At 37.8% G+C, this 15,373-nt stretch overlaps 1 non-coding gene across 1 annotated transcript; it reads right to left on the bottom strand.

Moving 5' to 3' along the window:
* Positions 1-15,244: 15,244 nt before the first annotated feature.
* trnas-aga (transfer RNA serine (anticodon AGA)) lies at positions 15,245-15,326 on the bottom strand. The gene has a single exon. It is a non-coding gene; the product is annotated as a tRNA-Ser (tRNA).
* Between the last annotated feature and the right edge of the window lie 47 nt (positions 15,327-15,373).

Genomic DNA, 15,373 nt, shown 5'->3' with positions numbered 1-15,373 from the left:
TACAGTAACACATTAGCAACACAATTGGCAACCATTTAGCAACACGTTACATTTGTACTGAATGTTCTTATTGACAAATGTATAAATACAGTGACAAGACATCACACTCATCAAACAAACTTTAACAGTGGTAACAATCATCAACAAAGATCAACTGCTCTGCATGCTGTGAGTCATGAATGAGTTTTGTACCATGATTTTACCCAGCATGCATTGCAGCATGAAGCTTTCCTTTGTTTATTGTCACCATTGTTAAGTTTCATACACTGAGGCTTGATGCCTAATTTATTCAGTAGGTTTTTGCTTAAATGTTTTCTGTTCATTCTTAGAAGTCTGATAGTTGAACAACTGATTTAATCTCACACATATATATATATATATATATATATATATATATCTCACTGTAGTGGAGTAGGCGGGTCGAGACCGTGATTCGAGGCCTGTGAGTGAAGTGTTAAAGAGCACCAGCTGTGCGCGCACTGGTCTCGTATTATGTAGGAGATCGGGAGCATAAGAGAATGAGCGACCGGACCGTCGAGGAGAGACGACCGGCCTGATATGTAGTGGAGTAGGCGGGGCGAGACCGTGATACGAGACCTTTGCGCGCATAGCTGGTGCTCATTAAAACTTCACTCACCGGCCTCGAATCACGGTCTCGCCCCTCCTACTCCACTACAATCACTCAATATTCACACATCAGCAATTATAAAGATAACCTCATAATTACAGTCAAATTATCCAAAGTGGTTTTAGCAGACTGTCAGCACAGACAAATAAATTCTTGAAATAAAAACACAAGAGTCAAGAACCCAACTAAAGCCATCACTGATCACAGATGTGTTGAAATGTTCACATATTTTCAAAATGAATGTGCAAAAGTGATATTGATTCAATGCAATAAACATTGACATATCAACACTTTATAACAATGATTGAATTGTTTTTTTCCTGTAAGTGCAGTTTCCCCCAAGCCAAGGTCGATGTTAAAAAGACGTCCCTTTAAGGAGCAAAAAGTGAAAGGTTTTACTTTATCTTTCAGACATCTTCTGAACGTCTCATATGGACATTAAGAGGGCCTCTGTTAATTTTTTTTTTTAGATAACCATGAGTTTTCACATGGAAACAAATTGAGTACATTGATGTAGAGTTTTTAAAATAAAGGGATGTAAATATTTTGAATAAAGTAAGATTTGTCAGTGTTAATCGCAATTGAATCAACGTCACTTTTGGAGCTGCAATTAGTTGATAAATCCACTATTAGTTCGGCTCGTGATCCTTTACTTTTACTTATTCAATTCCCTTTCACTGCTGTAATGTTGTTTTATAAAGAACACTTGTTCAAAAACGTGTTGATGAAGTTTCAACATTATTGAGGTGCAAAAAATGACGCTTATTCAACACTATTAACATGAACACATTTTTAACATTTAATCATTGTATACTTTCTGCATTTAGATAACTGAACTCATCTCATTTCAAACAATCTTACTCATTTATTTCCATGTGAAAAATGGAATAAAAACACATTTGAACAAGATTTAATTTGTACAGAATTCCTCTGGATGTCAATACCAGACGCTCAGATGTCAGTAAAATACGTACTAAAAGCATTTTGTTTTGGCCCGAAAGGATGTCTTTTCAATGTCGACAAAGACAGTAAGTTTGTCAATTCGGAGAACTAAGCTAAACATTTTTTTGTTTATTTGCACATATCAAAAGACATGCACAACAAAACTCTGGAAATATTCACACTGACCTGATAAAAGCAGCACATGAATCAACCTTTCCATTGGTGACGGATTTACGGTGTGTAACAGATCTGCATGTAACAGTGAAAAATACATATGAATTCACAGACATTAAAACATGTATAATTTAGTGGATAAGCTTAAAAAGTACATTGTTAAATACAATACTGAAAAAACTTGAATTTAAACTAAAACATTTTAGGTTACCTGCAGCAACAGACAGGACTGAAGATAAAACGCTTCTAATTTTTCAATCTCTACTTTTCGGCTTTTATTTCCCACCCACATCTTCATGCAACAGCTTTTATGCAAAACTCATTTCAGTTTGGATATATTCGGGCTGATTTCCATTGAGATTTTCTTTACTTCTTGTTGTGTTTGCTAGATTCAAATAGCTACATTCAAATAGCATCGAAGTGCATGGAAAATTCATCCAAAAAGCACAAATAAAAACAGTTTGCCCCAATAATGGTTTGAATTCAGCAAGCCAGAAGAAATTACACAATTACGGATATGAATGATGCCCCAAGTGGCCTGAGTCTGGGCCCTAAAACAAGCAGACACTGTTAACATAGGGCGACAATCACACCAACAAAAACTGTACACTTAGCCAATAGTGGTCTGAGTCTGTGATTCTGAGTAGGTTGCGGACAAAGGCCAGGAGTTCATCCATCCAACCTGCCTCATGATTTGCATGCCTTTCAGCAGGGATTGCCACTCCTAAATTGGACTGCTGAGTCACAACCAAAGCAGCGCCAGTGATCTCTATTCAGCGAGATCCATGGTCTGTAGGATGCCTATGGAGAAGGGGTCTTCAACTCTGGACCTCAAGATCCCCTTTCCTGCAGTTTCACTCCGACTCTAATCAAACCTGAACAAGATCAAGATCTTCAGGATTACTTCAAAGTTGCAGTTGTCTATGGCAATTAAGATTTTGGACATTCTCAAATCCTCCTTTTGTAGAATGGAAGGGACATTTAGATGTGTGATCCCAAACACAATGTATTCACAAAGGTAGATTGGCGAGGGTTTCAGGCAGCTTGCTGAACATCCAATATTTCAATGATTATTAGGTGGCATAGATAGAGGTCACGTCTGTTTGCCAGATTTGTGCCATGGGCAAACCAAAGCAATGCCACATGTCGGCCCAAACAGAACTTTAATTTGAGCAACAGTTCATTTTAATTCTGACCCAGACCAAAATGTTTCTCTGCTCCTGTTTGTCAGATTTTTCTATTGGTTTGTTTTATCATTTATATCAATTTATTGTCAAGTTAAATAAAGTGTATTGTAGTGTACGTTTTTTATTCATCAAGATCTTTTTTATTCAGCAACTAGTATTTATTCATACCTCACTACACTACTTAACGAACACAAGTAAACACTACAAATTCAACCTCTTAACCACAAAGAGGTAACTAATACAAATTACAAGTACATTTTTCATAACAAGCTTAAAATTATACTTGCCTTTTCGTCAGTAGTCTTTTCCCTGTTTTCTTACCTGGTAATCTAAAACATTCAGATCAAGGTCATGGAGGCACGCAACACTGAAGGAGTAGGGGAGTGCCTTCAATCCCATTACCTCATCGATGGCGTGATGCTGCGAGGTCCTCTACCTGGTCCACTTCAGATCCAATTGTTTGTTTTATTCCTACGGATAAATCAAGAATTTTTCATATGTATTTCAGAAGCAGTTTTTTACAATTTTGAATTGTTACAAAGCATCCATACAGAAATGTAGAATGCAGAGGTGGAACAAAGTCACTCTCCAGGCAGATCTCAGAATTCTATTTATTCCCAAGATGAATATTTGCTGCTGAAAATTATAGTATTCTTTAACATACACAGCAAATTGGCCAGAGTTAAATTAACACTGCTGGGTGTGGATATGTCTCCATACACGAAAGGGTGTATAAGTAACACTGAAGCAGTATTGAAGATAATGAGATAATGAAGTGATGATTGATCATTAATGATGAACACCTGCTGTTTACAAACACAATCACGAAAGAAAACATCAACAAGAACAGTTGAGTTTGAGGTCACCATTATGGAGAACAGTTTTTTATTTTATTTAAGGTCTAAGCCTTGGACTATTGATGTTAATTAAACTATGACAGTGTCAGTGTTGTTGTGTTAATGACACATGTACGAACTTGAAAATCAAGATTAGATTAAGTTTTATATGAGGCTGAAAATATATGTGGTTGATTGTGGAACTTTTACTGTGTAGGTTTCTGTTTTTACGCTTTAAATGTGACATGCTCTATGAAACACATAAGTAGGTTTGTTTGCCTGTATTGCTTTATTTTACCAGAGGACATTATTAGCTGCTCTGGTTTCATGTAATGTTCTAGATTCATTTTGGCAGCAGTATTGTTTCGCTTATGCAAAGATATAATTTACTAATAACAAAGGGGGTTTACAGTGAAGACATTATAAATAGACCTTGTGAAAAATAATAATAATGAGCCAATAATACTTAGACAGTGTTGAAACTGACAGATGATCTTATTAAAAATCGTATTCCTTACACTGTGTATATTAAATGGGTGTGGGCTGCACTATATGTTCAAATGATTTAAAATATTACAGATTTGAATATCGCAATACACATACCGATACAGTTGAAACTGATTGTAATGTTGTGAAGCATTATTGTAATGCAAATCACATTTCTTAGCAACTAATAAGAATTTTTTCTTCAGTATGGCACAGCCTTTGTGATTGCACTTCCTTGGATGGGTTACATGCAGAAGACAAATGTCGAGTATGGTTTACCAAACTTGTTTGTAGACACGCCCTTAAACCCCCTAACTTAACATCACTTAAAAAAACATTATTAGCTTAACAAAATCAAAGAAAAAAAATTATGTCCTGACAACTGTATTAACACAAAAGATTTACAGGCATTGAGGTAAATGGTACTATCCCTAAACATTATATAATAGTTTGCGTTAGTGGCTCCAGGAGATTTGCTTTTAGCAAAATATCCTGCTCCTTTCACTGCTTCCAAAGTGCTTATTGTGATTACTGGCTGCCAATCTCTAGTGCAGTTTTGAATGTAAATTTAAATTGCATAAAAGGTATATTTGCATATCTAAATCATTGTCCCCTCACATGCTATACAAAGTCTGAGGTGACATAAGGTTAAGGACTGCACCCAGATATTAAAGTTTGGTTCTTCTGGGCCACAATGCTTTAATTCTTACATTATATACTATTTGGAATCAGTCATATGTAGCACGGGTATATATTTGTACTTGAAGCAATAGCCAACAAAACATTGTATGGGTAAAAATGACCTATTTAAGAATCATTTGGACACTACGTACAGGTCATGATCCAAGAAGATATTTGGTAAAGTCGCAGACAGCAAAGACATGTGGGCCGCATATGGATTTGATGTGGACAGTGTATCCGGGCCGCAGCAGGTTTTGTCCACATGGGTTAGCCAAGATGAAATGAACACTGTTTAGTGTTCATACTACAGGTTGCTAAATGTAACACTGAATGTTGTAGTTATTGAGATAATGAAGTGTTAGCTAGCAGAATCACTGATGGACAAGGAAACAACAAGAACAGGCAGAAATAAAACACAACTTCAGCCACAATCCCACAAACACCATTAGTTTGTTGTGGCGAGAAAATCAGGAGACTATCATATTATTTAATATAGTCATTTAGTAAGTTAATTTATTTATATTTTGAGTATTTTATATATACGTTTTTATTTATACGTATTATATACAAATTATTGAGAAAAAACAGCAAAGCTTTATTAGAGAAAACCATTTTTGAGTTTAATTTGATGATGCTTTAAGTATGTGTGTGAATACACTTTGCAGGAGTTAAAAGTGCTCAAAGCTGTTTTAACTAAATTATTTATGATGAACTGTTTCAACAAATAAAATTCTTATTGAAGTTGTCCTTGCTCTCATCAACAATACTATATACAAATCATTTACATTCACTCTTTAGGAGATTCACTATAACAATAATAAAAAAACAAAAGCATTAGATCATGTTCTCTCGTGATTTACATTTTTGCATTTGGCAGACACTTTTATCCAAAGAGACTTACATTGCATTATCCTATACATTTATACATAGGTATTTGCAATCCCCTAAGATCGAACCCACAACCTTGCATTGTTAACACAATGCCTTTACCAATGAGCTACAGAAAAGAAGCATCTTCATGAAATGAAAATTTTAACTAACATTACCGGCCAGCTAAAACAAAAACAGATCACCATTATGGTGACATCAAACCAGTTATTTTCAATAAAACATTAACAGAAAAACTGTTTATTTTCAAAAGTATAAATAAGTAAAGATGTTAATGGTGTTTGTGGAGTTGTGGGTGAAGTCTGTTATATTACAAAATTCAAAGTCATATGAAGCAGCCTGTAGTATGCACACTCAGCAGTGTTCATTTCATCTGGGCTAACACATGTGGGGCCTATATGGAACCCTCGGACAAAACCAGCTGGGTGTGACCACAACAAACCCTTCTGCACCCCATGTGTCTTTCCTGGCTGGGCACTAATCAACAAGGCAAGGTGAATATTTAAATCCTCTGACAGAAGCCTCATATTGTAAACAAAATCTGAATGGAAATCAGTCTCTGTATCTCAGTAAAATGAGTGATGCATGAAAGCTATTCTGAAGGAGATAAAACCCTGAATGTCTTACTGGTAAGACTGTGATGCTTTTGTTATCATTCCAGCATTGTAGTTATGCCTCAAAACACTCTTTTCACTGTTTCAGATAAGTTTCATACTTTAAATCCATCAGCAATGGATGTGTCCACACTATAGGGTGTTAAAAGTAAAACTGAAGCAGTGTTGAAGATCTCAACACTGAAGAGTTCTCACCCAAGACGCAACGCACGACGCACACACTCTCAAGCGCGTCACACCTGCACTCACACACATCATCAACACCTCCCTGCTCACCGGCACTTTTCCATCCACATTCAAATAGGTCACGCCCCTACTGGTCACGCCCCTACTGAGGAAACCAACATTGGACCCTTCTACTCCCGACAGTTACAGACCTGTCTCTCTCCTCCCATTTATAGCAAAAACTCTTGAAAGGGCAGCTTTCAACCAGGTGTCTTCCTACCTATTCCAGAATAAACTACTGGATGACAAGCAGTCTGGTTTCATAACAAACCACTCCACTGAGACGGCACTGCTATCGGTCACAGAAGCACTGCGGCTAGCCAAGGTGGAATCTAAATCCTCTGTCCTGATTCTGCTAGACCTATCTGCAGCGTTTGAAACTGTCAATCATCAGATACTGCTTGCAACCCTGTCATCACTAGGAATCACAGGCTCTACCCTCTGCTGGTTCAAATCCTACCTCTCCGACAGATCCTTCAGGGTGTCATGGAGGGGCTCGCTGTCCACGGCTCACCACATGATCACTGGGGTCCCTCAGGGGTCGGTGCTAGGACCGCTGCTTTTTTCCATCTACACGACATCACTGGGACCCATCTTACAGGCACATGGCTTCTCATATCACTGTTATGCCGACGACCAGATCTACATCTCGTTTCACCCAGACGATACCACTGTAGCAGCTCGCATTACAGCCTGCCTCAAGGACATCTCAGCTTGGATGAAAGACCATCACCTCCAGCTGAACCCTGCCAAGACCGAACTACTCGTGTTTCCGGCACACCCTACGGTCCAACACGATTTCAATATCCATCTTGGCAATACCACAATCACCCATTCCAAAACAGCCAGGAACCTCTGAGTCATATTTGATGAACAGCTGTCCTTCAATGATCACATTGCAAAGACAACACAGTCATGCCGATATGCCTTATTCAACATTAAAAAGATCAGACCCCATCTCACTGAGCATGCGGCACAACTCCTTGTCCAGGCCCTGGTCATTTCAAGGTTGGACTACTGCAATGCTCTCCTTGCTGATCTTCCTGCAAAGGCTATCAAACCACTTCAGCTGGTTCAGAACGCAGCAGCACGCCCCGTCTTCCAACAGCCCAAAATGGCTCACGTGACTCCCCTTTTCATCTCTCTTCACTGGCTACCGGTTGCAGCCCGTATCAGATTCAAGTCACTAATGCTTGCCTACAGAACTATCACTGGATCTGCACCGGCTTACTTCCACACTCTCCAGCACTCCTACACCTCATCAAGATCCCTGCGTTCAGCAAACCAGCGGCGTCTTGTATTGCCTTCCCATAAGGGCAGTAAATCGCTCTCCCGCTCGTTCTCATTCACAACTTCTTAAAACCATCTCTTCTGTGAATACTTGACAAACAAACAAATGAAAAAAAAAATCACTAACCCTTTCTCTCAACAGGTAGTGGTCTAGCTTTCTTCTTCTTCTTTTGTTATATGGCGGTTTGGCAAACCCACAAAAAGGTGCATTACCGCCACCTACTGATCTGGAGTGTGGAGAGTACTTAGTTTTGGAAGAGAAAAACCCTTGGAAAAAAAAGAAAAAAAAAACTTAATTTCTATATTCTATCTATTGTTCCTGTGATTTTAAGGTATTTAAATAATCTTTTGTGTACTCTTGATTGCCTTGGCCCATTTCCTAACAGTACTTTTAAAGAGATATTATCTACTCCCAACCATCCTAATTCTTGTATTAATTGGGATCTCTCCCTTTCATATGCAGAACACTCAATAATTATATGCCTCACTGTTTCTAATTCTCCACATTTGTCACACTTTCCCGATTCATGCTTACCTATTTTAAAAAGAGTATAGTTTAATGCTGTGTGTCCGATTCGTAGTCTTGAAATAATGACATCATTCTTCCTATTACCATATCTTTTTCTCTCATTTCCCACATACTCCTGAATCTGGAAAAGATGTCTTCCTTTACACCCACCATTCCATAACGTTTGCCATTTCTTACTTACTTCAGATGAAATCATTCTCTTGAATTCAACTTTACTTAAAGCTATTTTAATTTCTACTTGCGGATGGTTTAGTGATTTCTTTGCTAGCAAGTCTACTTCTTCATTTCCATCCACACCCACATGTGCAGGTACCCATAGAATTTTACTTCTATTCTTAACTGCTTTATTCTATGCAAACTTTGTAAAACTTCAAATATTAAGTCTTGCCTTGCTTCAGATTTACCACTTAGTAGACCAGTGAGCGCAGCCATGGAATCACTGCATATCACAGTTCTTTCTGGTTGGACTTCCTCTATCCACTGTAGAGCTAGTATGATAGCTGACAATTCAGTAGTAAAAACGGACACATGCTCTGATAATCTTTTTGCAATTTTTATTTTAATAGTAGGAGTATATACTGCTGCTGCTGTTCTTCCAGACTCTGGTTCCTTAGACCCATCTGTAAATACCTGTAATACATCATAGTATTCCTTTATTATATACTGTTGAACCACTAATTTAGTTGGTACGTTCATCTCTGGTTCTTGGATTATTTTGTGAATTTTTAAATCTATAAGTGGCATAGGGAACAACCAGGGGGGATTATTGGTATAGCAACAGAGGGAGCAATTTCATAGTCTCTCAACTCCAAGCTGTTCACCTCCTTCCTTACTACCCAACCAAAGCTTGTTATTTTTTTATATTCATATTCCCAACAATTTTCCAAAATTACTCTAACTGGATGGTTTTCCAGCTGTCCCTTTACACCATACCAGTACCTTAATCTCAACTGGGACCTACGTTGTTCTAGAGGCAATTCTCCCATTTCAACTTGCAAAGAGGCTACCGGAGAAGATCTAAACGCACCACAGCAAATGCGCAAAGCTTGATTTTGCATTACCTCTATCTTTTTAAGTAATGTTTTGTTTGCTGAACTGTATACTACACAACCATAGTCTATGTTTCAAAAGAATATATTATGCTGTGATAAGATCAATGACTGACAGCTTGCCCCCCACTCAGCTCCTGACAAGCACCTTAATACATTTATTCCTTTTTTACATTTTTCTATCATTTTCTGAATAGGTATTCTAAAATTTAGTTTAGAGTCCATCCACATACCCAGAAATCTTACTACATTAACTCCAGCTGATAACCATACATTCTGATATTTAAGCTTGGATTATTTATCTTTTTCGAAAAACATTTTACTTGTGTTTTTGCCACAGAAAAACGAAAACCCCAATTATTCGCCCATTTTTCCACCTCATTCACTGCTTTTTGCATTTTACTTTCCACAAATAGAACATTTCGCCCCCTTTTCCATAGTGCTCCATAATGATCTTTCTATTCCAGTATCTACATTGTGATAGATGTCATTAATCATTAAATTAAAAAGAATAGGACTGCTCACACTTCCCTGGGGAGTTCCGTTCTCAATTTTTTTAGAGTCTGAGAAAATGCAGTCCCTACTCTTACTTGAATCGTTCTTCCAAACAAGAAACTCAGAATCCAGTTATACATTTTTCCGTCAATTCTCAAACTTTCTAATTTCAATAAAAGCCCCTCTTTCCACAACATATCATACGCTTTTTCTACATCAAAAAAGACTCTATTAACCTGAGCCTTTTGAATCTCAGCTTCCAGACATACTATTGAATCCATCGTATTTCGCCCTTTTCTAAATCCACTTTGACATGCTGATAAAATGTTTCTACTTTCAATCACATATGTCAACCTATTCATAACCATCCGTTCCATAATTTTGCATAAATTTGATGTCAATGCAATAGGTCTATAATTAATTGGCTGAGAGTGGTCTTTTCCTGGTTTGGCTATTGGCACTATGACCCCATGCCTCCAATCTTCTGGCATATTCACTGTATCCCATATTTTGTTAAAGAGTCTTAAAATCATACTTAATGATAATTCTGATAAGTGCTTTATCATCTCATAGCAAATGTCATCCTTGCCTGGAGAGGTTTGTTTGATCCCCACTAGCGCTCTCTTTAACTCATACAAGGTAAATCTGAGTCCAACATACTTCCTGATGGAATCTTCTTTACATATATGTGAGCATTCTCCCTTACTTTCTGTTCCCTATATTTCCTCATATTCTCTGAAATATTTTCATTACTGTGCACCTTTACAAAAGTTTGTGGTCTAGCTTTAGTTGAAACCAGTAACTTTGTATTGAGATCTAATGTATTATGGCTCCTGTATGAACTATCGTTTATTGCTCCTAAACTCTTTGTAAGTCGATTTGGATAAAAGTGTCAGCTAAATGTCTAATGTCTAGATAATGAGATAATGAAGTGACTCATTAAGAGCTGATTAATCAATAATGAAGAACACCTGCTGTTAACAAACACAATTACTGAAGAAAACATCAACAAAAAGAAGTCGTACTGATCCTTGAGTTGGGCTCTTGATCCTTGATTTCTAGAAATTTTCCAGTTGAAATATTGTCCTTTATAGATGCTAGGGATGAGCGATGTACAGCATTATCTGTATCTGTTAACCATATGCATTATCTGTACTTGTACTGGGCGGGGCCTAACCCGGAAGTGGGCGGAATTTAACCTGGAAGTGGGTCGGGTTGTCTTGAGATGGGTGGGGCTTTAACCGGTATGTTATTTTAAGCATGCAATTGATATGGCTTGTTCATAAATTGTTATATGTATTGCTGATTAGAAAACTATTTACATGACAGAATCAGCATTGAGCTTCAGATCAATGGTTTTGATCACGATAACAAACAAACTATATACAGAACAAGTTTTGCAACAATGAATACAACCATGCGGTTGCAATTATGAAGTAAAAAACAAATTATGATCAGTGTAATTTTTTTTGGTTCTTCTTTATTTTTTTATTTTCACACCAGTTATGTGTGTGTGTGTGTGTGTGTGTAATTAATCAATTTGTAATATAGTTTTTTTATAACACTACTTCGAACCAGCAGACGGTTTAGCAAAAAAAAACTCTGATGACCGGCAGAGAGAGTGTTTGTGTGTAGCTAATTCATTTGAAATATAGTTTTATACCACTACTTACTTAATTTTTTTATATTTTTTACTAACAATTTAGATATGAGCTACAAAATAAACAAAAATAGTAAATGGTAGGTGATAAAATTAATGCTGGCGAATTATTATTGGAATCGTTATTTATATATATGTGCCATATTTCCTGTTGCCAGCTGGTGGCGCTTTGACTCTATCTGAATAATACCATGTAAAGAAAAAAGTAGATGATAGGTGATAAAATGAATGCATGTGAATTATAGTGGGATTTGTAATATATTTGTACGTGCCATTTTCCTGTTGCCAGCTGGTGGCGCTACGACTATAATTGAATACTGACATGGATATGTACAATGGCTTAATATGATGCTGACCTGTTTGAGTTTCTATGAGCAGTTAAAAACAGTTTAAAACATGCCATTTCCTGTTTCCTGCAGGTGGCGCTAAAACTCTATCTGAATATTACCATGTAAAGAAAAAGTAAATGATAGTTGATCAAATTAATGCAGGTGAATAACAGTAGGATTTGTTTTTTTTATACCTGCCATATTTCCTGTTGCCAGCTGGTGGCGCTATGACTATCTGAATATTAGCATGTAAAGAAAAAAGTAAATGATAGTTGATCAAAATAATGCAGGCGAATTATACTCAGGATATGAAGTCTGGGGCCTGTTGGACATTCTATGCCTGAGAAACAACAACTTGCTGTTCATGGCGAAGGCTAAACTTTAGGAGGCCGCCAGGGTCACATTTCTTGACGAAAAGTCAGGATCTCCGCAATTTAGCTTTGCAGAGGCCTTAAGATGAAAATGACACGAATATGATGTTGATCAGATAAAATCTCTCGGAGGAGTTTGTTCAAATACGATGCGTGGAAATTGAAACAAATTACAAAATTCAACAGGAAATCAAAAATAACGGACTTCCTGTTTGGTTTAGAGATATGCCCCAAGAGACTTTTCTTAATGATTCAGGGTTTACATGAGCCTACCAATTTTGGTGCATGTACGTATTGCGTAGAGGTCTGGGCAGTTTTAGGTGTCTAAGTTTTGCAAGGTCTGATGTGTGTGCAATATATTGTGAGTTTTCGAGCATGTTTAGGCTGTCTAAATTGCAATCAAAGCGAGATAGGAATAATAATAATAATAATAATCAACACAGAAAAAAGAGGGCTATGCACTGCAGAGCAAGCCTGTGGCTTGCTTTTTCATGCTCGGGCCCTAATTAGTTAAACCTGTCGTCTTCATGACAAGCTTATCTTTCTGCAGCCTGTTAAGTTTAAAACATATTTTTTTTGTTGTGATTTATGTTTAATGTTGACCTTATGTTGAGAAGTAATTTTAAGTTGCTATGGACACAGCTATGGGGGCCACTATTGTGAAAAAAACCCGACAGGCTGTCTTAAAACAGTGTATAAAGCTGTAATAATGCCACAGCACAGTAACCAAGTAGAGAACTAATTTATTGATATGATATTTCCACATCAACCTAAAAAACAAAGACAACATAGCTATGAACAGATGTTAAAAATTACACCAAGACAACACAAATAAAAGCTAAACAGAGAGAATAGAAAAGTGAAAATAAAACAACAAAATTAGAGTACAACAAAAACAAAGTAAGGATAACAAATAGAAAACAATCTTAAATTAATAATATGTATCTTGCTATAATTTATAGGTGTTTCATTGGGGCTCATAGTCCTGCACAGTGGCCTGACTGCAACCGAGTGGTGGAGGCCATCTTCACAAGGCTCTGTGCTCTGTACTCAAACGCAGTGCGCTGTGACGGGTTAAGGGTGTCCCGCTTCACAATGGTAGCACGTGCTTACAAGCACATCAGAGAGTGCATCCTCACCAATGCAAAGGTGATGAGCGAGACCACCATCCAGCTCCCAGAAGTGAACACTGCAACAGTCACACAATGTTGAGTAAATTAGCATTGTTACTGCTATACTAAAATCAAGTAATTGACACGGTTGACTTGTAACAATGTAACAATGAGGTGCTTTGACTGGTCTAGAAACAAGTCAACAAGAATATTTAATCCATAATACAATGTTAATCTCAATCTAGTAGCCATTTTACAAAAGCTTTAATACACGAGACGAGGTTATGATCAATTGCTATGTGTCAATGCTCTTTTTTATTATTGCTTAAATGTTTGTAAATATTGGTTGTTTTATTTTTTCCCAGGTTAAGCAGGTGTTGCAAGTCACAGGAACAGGAGATTTTGAAGCAGGGTATCCAAGCCCCAGACGCACCCATGGCAGGACATCAGAAACTTCCTGCGGCTCTGCAGAAAGGACCTACACTCTATTCAGGCAATTTGGTTGAGCTGCGTCTTTTCTGCACTGAATCTTTTTGAAGTAGTGACCAGCAAACACCATCTCTCCTAATTTACTCCGGGGATATGGCCCACTGTGTTAACACCAACAGCTTAAAGGTGTTTGGCTGTGCTTCTGTGCCAACTTTCAGGTCACCTGCCAAATACACTGGTATGTTTTAGCTTTTCTAGCTACCTTATACTTTTGGTTCGTGGGTTTCCAATGTTCAAACTAAATATTATTTTTACCAGTAGGTGTAGGTACTATAGTTCATTTATGTAAGTGAGGATAACAGAATAAATGGTGTAGTTCACACAAAAATTCTGTCATCATTTACTCACCCTCGGGTTGTTTGAAACCTGTATACATTTATGTAACACAAAGAAAGATATTTGGAACAATGCCAGTAACCAGACATATCTAATCCCCCATTTACTGCTTCAGTAGTGAAAGTAAATACTATAGGAGTGAATGGTGGATAAACACAAACATCTTCCTTTGGGTTTTGGCGAACAAAGGAATTAATACAGGTTTGCAACAACCTGAGGGTGAGTAATTGATGACGGACATTTCAGTTTTGGGTGAACTATCCCTTTAAGTATGTACATTCATTATTCTAATTGCAAATAGAGAAGTCTACAATTGCATTCTATCTATATTGATCAGTTATTGTTATAGTTATTGAATAGTTTGATAATTAATGGCGTGTGTGCATTTCTGTTATTTTTCGTAGGAGAGCTGCTTGGTGTTGACTACCTTTTGAGTCAGACTGGACAGCCACTTGTGATGGATCCCGACTCAGAGGAGACAGAGAACATGCTTGAGGATGTGGATGAAGGAGAGAATGAGGACGATGAGGGTTTCAGTGAAGAACAGACCCTTGATATTACTGTGTCAAGTCCCTCAGATGAACCAAGCTTCTCTGTTTCCTCCCACTTTTTGCCCTCTGCTGAGTCTCTCTCCACCTCCCTGCCAGCTGACTTCTCCAGCATGGCTACTGACTCAGGGAATCCAATCACCCGATGGAAGGCGTTCGACACCAACACAGTTCCAAAGCGAGCGGGAAGCAGTTTCTTCAAGCCCCCCCAAAAAGTTGTCTCGATCCGGATTCGCTGAGGCCACAACACAGAGTACTAACCAACCACACAATCAAGGCGAACTAACAGACGGCTGCACAGAACTCGGCCGAGATGAAGTTTGCTCTTTCGCCTCTAGAGATACAAATCAGCATCTGAGCTAAATGCACCTCAAACGTAGTCGGCAGGATTCGAACCTGCGCAGGGAGACCCCAATGGATTTCTAGTCCATCGCCTTAACCACTCGGCCACGACTACTCAGGGTTTATATGTCGTCTCGCATTCGTTTCGACAGGGACTTCCCA

Source organism: Triplophysa dalaica, chromosome 5 (assembly GCF_015846415.1).
Source record: "Triplophysa dalaica isolate WHDGS20190420 chromosome 5, ASM1584641v1, whole genome shotgun sequence".
In the NCBI taxonomy this organism is placed as follows: domain Eukaryota; kingdom Metazoa; phylum Chordata; class Actinopteri; order Cypriniformes; family Nemacheilidae; genus Triplophysa; species Triplophysa dalaica.
The sequence above is the reverse complement of the archived record's forward strand: the minus strand, read 5'-3'. Positions and strand labels throughout refer to the sequence as shown.